This window comes from Apium graveolens, chromosome 11 (assembly GCF_009905375.1).
Source record: "Apium graveolens cultivar Ventura chromosome 11, ASM990537v1, whole genome shotgun sequence".
In the NCBI taxonomy this organism is placed as follows: domain Eukaryota; kingdom Viridiplantae; phylum Streptophyta; class Magnoliopsida; order Apiales; family Apiaceae; genus Apium; species Apium graveolens.
Genome location: NC_133657.1, coordinates 15,583,151 through 15,591,540, shown reverse-complemented (window position 1 = coordinate 15,591,540; position 8,390 = coordinate 15,583,151).

Here is an 8,390-nt window from a genome sequence, read left to right as displayed (position 1 = left end):
ACCCTACAATGTCCCGATTAAATACAAGGCATGGATCTCGTGTCAAGCCTATCTAATTCAATCACTTGCTTACCATCTATTATGCGTAGTTCTATGCAAATTAGAAACTCCTCTCTAATTTCATTACTCTGGCCAGAGATTCCTGAACTAGCATAAGTGGATCAGCCTTGAACATTCGCTTCCTTCACTGGAAGGGGTAGATCCTTTATTGATCATACACTATCTTCGTGTACAAATTCCTATACCCAGAAGAGACCTAATAATTGTCCCTGGAGACTAAGAACTAAACCAAAGCATAGTTCAGTGTACACAAGATGACTATGATGACCTCAAGTCTAAGGATACTTGTACAACTATCACTAAGCGAACAACTGCTGACACGTGAGTGAACTCCATCAGTTGTTCAGCTGGGCGAGTCATGTTCAGTGAACTTATTCCATAATAAGCACCTTCATACTAGCTATAGTGTCACCACACAAATGTCTATGAGAACAGACATCCTTCATAATGAAGCAAGCATAGTATGTACCGATCTTTGCGGATTATTAATTACCAGTTAGTAATCCTATGACCAGGAACTATTTAAGTTTAGAGTTATCATCTTTTTAGGTCTCACTATTATGATCTCATCATAATTCATAAAAAGCTTTACTCTAAACTATGGTATATCTTATTTAAGCACTTAAATAGATAAAGCCCGTAATAAAAACAAAACAAGTCTTTATTAATATCAATGAAATCAAAACATATTACATAAAAGTTATTCCTAAATCCTAATACATGATTGGACTTAGGACATATTCCTTTCAACACCATCACAGCAGAGACTTATTTGTGGATGATCATCCCTATTCCGATTTAATGGAGGATGATGTCAATTGTTAGGATGTCGGGTTGATGGCCAAGCATAAGATTGGTTATGAGAATGATCGTACTGACTCTGGACAGGAACATACCTTGAGGATATGATATACTATTAGGAAATTTAGATAGATTGAATAGGCTACTTCTTGCTGGTACACCTGCATTGCAGAGGAGATGCAAATAAATACCCTCCAAGAATTATTTGGTACTTCATGGGAGAAAGAAGAGAAATTAAAGGCATATTTTCACTAAAAAGGAGATACGCACTTGACCTCTTATTTGTTTATGTAGGTAGAACAATTTGGTAAATTTAAGTAATTCTCTATTGTGACTTTCTGTAAATTTGCTTTTTCTTTGTTAAGATGTTTTATAAGATGAGGGAGGAACATGACTTTTTCAGTGTAAATTATGTATGATATATATAATTTGTGTTTTTTTTTGGGGGGGGGGGGTGGGTTGCAGAGTATTTTGAAATAAAAATGTATTATTTTTTCTTAATTTAGGTTGACAAATATTATCTAAGCTTATATTTACTTGATAGTCTTAATTTTGGTTAACCCATAAGTTCACAAGTTCTTACAATAAATACAATGTTATAACTTTTGTTTGCACAGTTGTGCATTTCTGTTTCTCGAATCTGTGTGGACCGACCTAGATTTAGTCAAGGTACCTGACATTTCTTAACTAATACATTATGGTTCCTAACTTTTATAATGGACAACCTTTTCATAAGTGAGTATCCAAGTGAATTGCACGTGTAATTTTTACTTTGAATATACAACTATTTTTATTCAATTATTGCAATTAATTAATGTTGATCATTATAGAATCAGATGTAGGCAGAAATGCAAGTAGTGTCACCTCTGCTGCCCAAAAGAGAAGCTCATCTCCTACGCTACTACTACCAAGATGTGGAGGAGGGAACTTGGGTTTTAGTTGATTTTTCCCTTGATAGCTCAAAGATTATAACTATCTACCCTCATTCCCGATATACAAGAGAAAACTTTCTGGATGCATCATTCAAGATATGTCAAATGGACACTCAAGGGTGACCCCAACAATATTCTCATTCTTTATTTCTTTAGATCGTTGATTTATGTTACTGCGGTTTTTTAAGGCTATAAACACATACAAATAATTATTACTTGCACTAATTAGCCTAGATTAAAATGTTATATAGGTGACATGGGTCAAGCATGTGAAGGTGGAGGATAAACGGGTGCATCAATTCTTCAATTAGTTTGTAAATTCTGGCTTGGTGTTTGGAGCATAATCCTGGATAGTTTTCTTAAAAGACAATGTAAGAGGCTCGCTAGCCTTATGGCTCAGAATATATCTGATCTTGGAGGTTTGTATTAATAGTTTGTTTCTTTGTTCCTTTTTTTGGTATTCATAAATTACACGAATATAAATACTCACATGGTGACATTTGAGACAAGCTCTACTTATTGCCATTAAGTTTTGAGCTGAATGTTTTCTCCATTTTTGTGATGAGTTTCTTTCCCTAATATAGTTTTCTTTGATCATAATACTACAATGAAAACAATTGGTCTGGACATCCCAGGGGTTTAATTCTCACTGCAGTATCAACTACTTGGCAGCCATATTCTCACTACCAATTTCCAAGTATTTGATTTCCTAATAGGGATGAACACATCAGAGCTCAAATTCTATAAATTTGCCAATTAATATGAGTGACGTCATATTTCTTCTTGATTGCTAACCACAAAATATTGCACACGCACAAAAAAAATATTCTTATTGTTTCAAATATATTTCAGATGGAAGTTCTTTCCGGCGGGTACTACCTGAATGCGGTGGCTCACACTGCAAATGGCTCTGATCCAGGAAATTGAATTTCTCTTCTTTGCACAAATATAAGTGCTAGAATATAGGTTTTATGTTACTTCCCTGAATGAGTAGCTTATCTATATTATTTCAACTGTCAGAAGGCCATGTTTCATAATACAATTGGAGAAGAGCTGGATTGGCCAAATATAGATGCTTAAGTTGTGAAAACCTTTTTTCCTCTTTAAGTTGGGTTGAAACTATTGTCTAATGTTCTAATGTCCCAGTTGTGTGCTCAGCCTTATCATTAGTAGTATTTCTTGCTTATAAGAAAAAGGTCACAACCCTGTTTATCATTAACATCATTTCTTATTTAAAAAAATTATTAACATTATTTCTTACTTAACAAAAAAGGTGTGCGATCACTGGAAAGAATTTTTACATACCCTTTTTTGCTTTTTTTAATTATAACTTGCAAACTGAAAATGAAATAAAAATCAATTAATGAAAATTGATTTTTTATTCACCTATGAATAAATCAATTTCATTTCGTGTTTCTTATTTGTATCGGCAATTGTGTATTTGCTCAAAAAAAAATTTCGCTCAATTATTAAATTTATGTTTCAACTTTTTAAAATTGTAAGAAGATAATTTTAATCTTTAGTCGATGTCGGATCATGTTATTACAAATAAATAACTGGAGAATGAGTGTAATAGTAAGAACTTAAATTCTATAAAAAAAAATCAAAGATAACACAATGATTTTAGCAAAAAAGGTATTTAACCTACTAATATTTATATGTGGTGTCAATGTAAAATTGTAACATGTTTATATTTTTTATGGTGTAAAAAATATTAACATATTTTTCAAATTAATGTGCATGATCAATTAATATTTGATTGAATTTTAAGATTTAGGGTCTCTCTGAGATTTGTTTGAAAATGTACAGGAAGTTGAAATTTTTTGTAATATGAATATTTATAAGTTATTTAACTATTTGGATAGTTTATGTATAATTTATTTATAAATTAATATGTGTTTTGTCAATCATAACTTATAAGTAAAAAATTAAATTTGTTTTTAATACATGATTATAAAATTTTAAAAAAAATAAAATTTTAAAAAAAATATATTAAAATACAAATTATTAAAAGTAAAATACTAGATTTTTTTTAATTTTAGGTGAAACTTGAATATTTAGAAATTTGGAAATTAAACAAAAAATTGAAATATGGACTCTGGTTGGAGAAATTAAAATACCGGGCTAGAGAAATAATAAACCAATAAGAAATAATAAAACCATCTTTTCCCCAAGTATTTTTCAATTAGTTACCCGTAAGGGGCTTTCAATCTCTCTGCATATCTTGATGTGACAAATATTAATTATATTTTCTAAATTTTGTTATTACTTAACAATCAAGAAAAAATAAATAACTATGGTAATCGTATTCTTGATACTTATTCTAAATAAAATATATTCTCTCAAAATAATATGCTAAATTTTATTAACAAATATAAAACATCTCCATTTTATTTAAACAACCTCAATTTTAGCCTATACAAACTTAAAATTATCTTTTTTAATTATAATACATGTTATTATAAAAATAAATTTATATAAAAATATTATATTAAAAACGATACTACCAGTTTCGTTGTAAAACACGAGCAATACCGTAAAATTCACATTTACTTCACGCACAACCTGAAAAATAACTTTTTGTATGTCCAACACACCCTTACTATATTTTAACCTAATTTTTTATTTCTACAGGTTAATTTAATTTTTTTTAAAAAAATAAATGTTAACTCTAAATATTATTTCTACACATAAATAATTTGTTAAAATTATTTTAGCTAATATTATAATTCTATAATGTGGAAGCTTAATACTAATTAAAAAAAATAAATTAAATTTATATATTTATAGAGATTCCTGTATGCGAAATACGGGCTATATTCCTAGTATTTATAAAATTTAAAAAACAGGGACTGAAATGCAAATCTGACAAAACTACGGGGACATTTAAGTAATTAACCACCCTCATCGCCGCTTACCAGCTGGACGGCATTAACGGCTGTCCAAGCTTTTCCAGCGACGTTCAAACTTGCCCAGAACATCACTAAAAGGTGCAGATTTACAGAGTATCTTGCCAGGAATCGACCTGCAGAACCAAAATGACTGAGCAATCACTTACTTGATCGAAAAATTGACGGGAAAATTCGCCCCCGACTGGGTTCAAATTTTCCGACGACCTCGATTAGAGTAGTCCAGGAATCGTCTGCTAATTTCAAATATACCAATCGATTTGTTTTTCCACGATCTGCATAACCATGTAATCAATTTCATCTAATAACCCCTAAGAAAGAAACGCCTAATTTTCAATTAAGAACATTCAAACACCTAAACCCTAATTTTTCAATTCCAGAATCAAACAACAATTTGAACATGTTATTGAATTTCAAATTAGTCATATAATATACCAAAATGACCAGGAAGAAAAGATCTACATGATTCTAGCATCAAATCACACAAAGAACATAAAGAACAAAAAATCATATTTTAATTATTAAATAATTCAAATTAAAATAATTAAATAAGAAAATCACCTTGATTTCTGCACAAAAATGGTCGATTGATTCAGAAAGAACTTTTCGAGATCTTCGATTTGATATATGGCAGGATCGAATCGGAGTTCGATAACGCCTTCGTTTGTGCGTTTGATTATGAAAAACGCGACGTTTAATTAGGGTTTTCTTTGTATTTTATCGGATTTTATTGACTGATTATGATTATATGAATAAAATGAAATAAGAAAAGGGCTATTTATATTTATGGAATTTTAGTACGTGTTGGATCGTATTGAATCGATAAATAAGTTACCTAGCCGCTAAGTAACTGCAAAAACGATCCGATCAAATAACATTTTGGATAAACTTCATCTTGATTTGGATAAGCATCAAAAGTTTTGAATAATTATCACAACCGGGCTTTTTATAAAATACTTTATACGAAGATAATGTTATCGAAATGATTATCGTATCGAAAATTTTACGCGGCCCGTCAAATCGTAATCCGAATCGAAAAAGTCAAAATACGGAAAATGTCTGTAATTATCATATTAGGTTAGGAAGGAGCTTTCAGAAGAGTTTCGGGTTGTAAAAACGTAAAAACGGTTAAGGTTGGACGATTTCCGGCTTAAAAAAATAGTTTTGTAATTATTTCAGAAAATAATTAATAAATTCATAAATCAATATAAAATCATATAACACTCTAAAAATTACCAGAAAAATACCTTAATTATCTATATTTTATTCTGGACATAAAAAAATTAACATACTTATACTTTACCACATATAAATATCCACATATCAATACCAATCATCATATAATTCACCAAAATCACATAATAATCATTTATCAAAAAAAATAATTACGCGCTACATCCCGGATATTACATTTATTATGGCATAGGTTCTTACCTTACACTCCAACTCTATATTTTTATATCAGGAGGATGTTTTTTGTCTGGTAATTTCTAATATTATAGAGAACTCATCTTTTTCTAATTTCTGATCTTTTTATTAATTATTTCTTTAGCATATCTTAAATAAATCTCTAATTACTTTTGTATTATAATCTAATTACTAGAATGACACTGTTTTTCATGCCCCGTCAGTCCGTCACCATCAATATATATACTAAAATCATCCTCTCTTTTTAGAGACTGCTGGTGAAATTCGTCCACTGAATTTTGAGATACAAAGAATATCATATATTCTTATATGAATGTACTTATTTTGGTACGAAATTTATTTAGTTTAACATAAATATGCTTGGCTATATAGATCATTTTTATTCACTTTTATTGCAGGGGGACAGATGCAATGAGATCCATCTTTGGAAGATATCAATTTTGATATTTGTAGCATAGTTGTTAGATGAGTGTCAATAACCGTTGAGATTTGTAGATTTGTAACATGTAGCATAGTTGTTAGATGAGTGTCAATAACCGTTGAGATTTGTAGATTTGTAACATTTTACGGAATATCACAATTTTAACACAAAAAATGGACGTAATATCTTCATTAAGAATTTTACAAATATAATGTTTTAATATAATTAGGCCGAACTAAGCCTATTCAATTTCACTGCTCAACTTCTAATCTCTACCGACAGAAACCGTAAGGACTAATTATATTGACAAAGAAAGAACGAAATTAAACGCTTCTCCGGCTTTCTTTTTGAACATCATTTGTGCAATGACATCTATAACTCTTATCTATTTACACATTCTCTGTAACTCCTCAACTATTTCCAAAAAACATATGGCATTAGCTTATTCATATAAGCTCGTAAGTATTTATTTACGAATGTTTGTCGATTTAATTTATAAATTGAATTTATAACTTATAAATTTATAAGTTGAATATTAGTGACGACATATCTTTTCTTCACTTATTTTGATTTTTCGTTTTTTTTTTTAATTTAGGTTTGAAATATATGTTTGTAAATGTTATTTAAATTTAAAATTCACGAATTAAGATAGTTGTATTTTAAAATTATTTATTTTAGTTCAATTAAGTAAAAAAAGTCTGACATATAAGTAAATTATTTAAACACTTATATAACTTATAAATTTTCATCTATTTATAATCATTTATAAATCACTTATGTATTTTAAATTTTAAATTACTTATTTTAAAATTTCTCAAACGTCCACTGTCCACTTAACCACGTTTATGTAATCACTTGATTGTTTTGTCAATGTATTAAAAAACTAACGCCCAATGTATTAAAAAACTAACGCCCAACAAAGCAGACATCCATCATATTTAGATATTGAAGTCAACTTCCTCTAATGATTCACCAATTTAAATTCTATTTTTTTATCGAATTTTATATCATTGTAATTGATATTGAAGTCAATTTTTTCTACCAATTTAAATTTTAATTCATATTGAGTTCTGTATTATTCTAATTATTATTTCGGGCTAAAATAAATTTAAGCAAATTAAATATATTTAGTTGGATTTGGTTACTGTTGAGTGTCTCAGTTTAAAATATATATAATAAATACTACTTATCAACAAAAAAATTATAATATATAACTAGGATAAATAAAATAATATATACTTTCAAGGATAAGAAATTATTATACAATTGATCCAAACTAACACAAAACTAAAATTAAAATATAATTAAAATAATTAAAATAAAATCATATATACTAATTACTCGGGTTAAAACAAAAGTATCTTATTGGTCCGGTCTTAAAAAAATAAAATTAAACTAAAATAATTAGTTTGATTTGGTTGGTGTATTTGACATTAGGCTAAAATAAAATAATATAAATAACTAATTCAGGATAAATCAAATTAATATCAGATTAAATTTGAACTAAAAATTATTTTTTAATGAAAACATAATAATAAAACTACATCGTTCAATCAGTAATATATTATTTTAAAACAACTCTTATAATTAATCGATTAAATAATAAACATACTAAAATAATTTAGTTTAAGGTCCCAATATAATGAAAACATTATATTTTTACTCTTAATAAAATAATAAGCTCGTTATATTAATATTTTTTTCGACATCGAGGCTGTTACTTTAAATAAGTTTAAGTGTTATAAAAAAATTATAAATATATACATGTATTAATATAATTATCATTAAATCATATTATTTAAAATTTTAAATGAACAAAATTAAGAGTATCATTCAAAA